Source organism: Piliocolobus tephrosceles, chromosome 8 (genome assembly GCF_002776525.5).
Source record: "Piliocolobus tephrosceles isolate RC106 chromosome 8, ASM277652v3, whole genome shotgun sequence".
NCBI classification, from domain to species: Eukaryota; Metazoa; Chordata; class Mammalia; order Primates; family Cercopithecidae; genus Piliocolobus; species Piliocolobus tephrosceles.
Genome location: NC_045441.1, coordinates 133127080 through 133128991, shown reverse-complemented (window position 1 = coordinate 133128991; position 1912 = coordinate 133127080). Strand labels below are relative to the sequence as shown.

Sequence of the window (1912 nt, the reverse complement as noted above, 5' to 3'; positions counted from 1 at the left end):
TGGAAGATTTTTCTTATAATATTGATTTTAATCTACCATTTTCAGATGCTACCAGGTAATGATAGGATTTACATATGTCCTGATTGATCAGTGAATAGTAATGTGTTGATGTAACTTTCTGTTGGATACTATACTCACTTCCTGGGTGATGGGTTCAATCACACACCAAATTTCAGCATAACATGATAAACCATGTAACAAACCTGCACATGTACCCCCTGAATCTAAAACAACAGTTGAAATTATAAAATAATAAGTATTTTATCTCCACATAATCCTATTTCTGACTTTTTAAAAGATGTCATTATTTTAAACAAAAAATTAGATATTCTAATGTAGCTATCCTGTATCCTAACAAGACTACTTAATATAGGAAGATGGGTATACCCAGGAAATTTGTTCCCATTTTCAGGACCAAAATTTAGGTAATTTTCATTCTTAAGTGAAGCCTCTTCTTGTGGACTTTTTCTGAGTTGTATTATGCAAGCAAACCACATCTCATAAAGGTAGATCAACTGAACCAAAATTCTCCCCTCATTCACATGGTCCAGGTGGAAAAGGCTTTTTTTGTGGCCCTCCTTTGACTCTTCAGGATGGCCAAGAGGATGCGCATGTAGGAGATCAGCATCAAGGAAAGGGGCCGACTAAGACCAACACACAACCAGCAAAGACAAAAATTGCGTTAATCCAGGTGTCTGCACAGGCCAGTTTGAGGACAGATAGAATTTCACAGAAGAAGTGGTTCACCTCCTGGGGTCCACAGAAGGGCAGCCTTAGAGGGAGTATTAGAATTATGAGGGCCAGGGAAAATCCACATGCCCAGGAAGTAACAGCCAGGACTGTGCACACTCTCCAGTTCATGATAGTGTAATGCAGGGGATGGCAGATCGTCACAAACCTATCATAGGACATCACCACCAAAATCAGGCACTCTGCAGCAGCAAAAGTCAAATACAAAGCCATCTGCCTAATGGCAAGAGATGAAGGAGATAGTTTTCTTTGTGTTGCACTAGGATTTTCAGCATGTTGAGCAAATTGCTGGAAGCATAGGATATGTCAATGACGGCCAAATGTGAGAGGAAGAAGTACATGGGGGTGCGTAGTCTGGGATCCACACAGATGAGCCCCAAGATCATGCCATTTGCCAGCAGGCTGAAGAGATATAACAGGGAGAAGATCCAGAAGAGGAGTACTTCCATCTCCACACTGAGCTGGAATCCAACCAGGATGAATTCTGTGACCCATGACTGGTTGTCCACCATTCCTTAATGACACTTTGTAAAGGACCAGAGTGTGATGAAAGATCAGGGTTGGAGAATCAAAGAGAATGAGTTATTTATTTCAAAGTGAGCTCAGAGGAAGCATATATATATTTGTGCCTACTTAACTCACCTTTCCCCCTCAGTGTTTCTTTCTGTTTTTGTTTTTACCTTTTTACTGTAAAGTAATTCAAACCTTCAGATAAGTATCAAGAATTAGAAACAGTTGTCTCATACACACTTCATCTAGATTCAACAATTGTTAATAATTTTTTCATATTTACTTGTTCCCTTTTTGTCTATATTAATATATATATTTTTTTCTGGGACACTTAAGACTAGTGTGTATCTATGATACCAGTTTATCCCTCAGTTCTCTATTTTATCCAAGAACAAAGGGATTCACTTATCTAACCACAGTACCATTATCAAAATCAGGAAATGTGATCTTGACATAATATTGTTTTCTAAACAGAGCATCTTCTGTCCTTCCTGTCCAAGATGTGATGCAACATCCCATAGTATAGTTAATCTATTCTGATCTGAGATAGCTACCCAGACACTCTCTCTCTGTCTAGACATTAAAATATTTGAAAAGTAAGAACAAGTTGTTTCACTGAATGTTCTCAGAATGAGTTTTCTATTGACCCTCC

At 38.4% G+C, this 1912-nt stretch overlaps 1 pseudogene; it reads right to left on the bottom strand.

Annotated features, from left to right (window-relative positions):
- Positions 1–538: 538 nt before the first annotated feature.
- Positions 539–1136, bottom strand: LOC111525589 (annotated as a pseudogene).
- Positions 1137–1912: the final 776 nt, after the last annotated feature.